Source organism: Limulus polyphemus, unplaced genomic scaffold (genome assembly GCF_000517525.1).
Source record: "Limulus polyphemus unplaced genomic scaffold, Limulus_polyphemus-2.1.2 Scaffold4630, whole genome shotgun sequence".
Taxonomy (NCBI): domain Eukaryota; kingdom Metazoa; phylum Arthropoda; class Merostomata; order Xiphosura; family Limulidae; genus Limulus; species Limulus polyphemus.
In genome coordinates this window covers 59,863-60,590 of record NW_013670240.1, presented here as the reverse complement: position 1 = coordinate 60,590, position 728 = coordinate 59,863, and positions in this window count along the sequence as shown.

Here is a 728-nt window from a genome sequence, read left to right as displayed (position 1 = left end):
ACTCTATAGTTATTTTAGATGGGGCAACAAATTCTATAAAATTCGAAATGAAACACCCATGGGTTTCTTTACTGAAAACTTGCATATATACAGACAAATATCTAGATTTCCCATTCACCATCAATTAAAACAGGAATTTTAAAGTGTCCCATGACAAAAGTTAACATTTTCCTTACCTGAAAATGTATTTCCAATAGATACTCACAAAAAGTTAACTTCCCCATGCTTTAGAGATTTGCATGCCACTAGCCTTTAGGCAACTCCCACTTAAACTCATGAAATTTCTCCTAATTTGTGCTACTGCATAATAACATTATTATTCAGCAAAAGCTCTTCACCAATAGGAAGGCAACACAACTTCTCTGTGTACTAACTCCCTCCATGTATTTGCACTCGTGATCTTCATTCTAGAATGAAGCAAGGAATACAATGTTGCACAAGAAGTGGGAAGGAAGTGTGTAAAGAGGTATCTATCAGAAATACAATTTCAGGTAAGGAAAATGTTAACTTCTGAGGTAATACACACCTCTTTACACAAAAAACTAGAATCTCAAGTTAATATGGTGGAGAGACTAGTGCAAAAGTTAGCTAGATGAGCTCCCTTAAGAAAATGCAACAAAGAAAACCCATGGAGTGTGACACATGATGGCAGGGGCACACTCATGGGAGACCACATCTCATCTCTTTTACCAAGATTGGAAGGGAGGAAAAAGCAAACAAGCCCTATG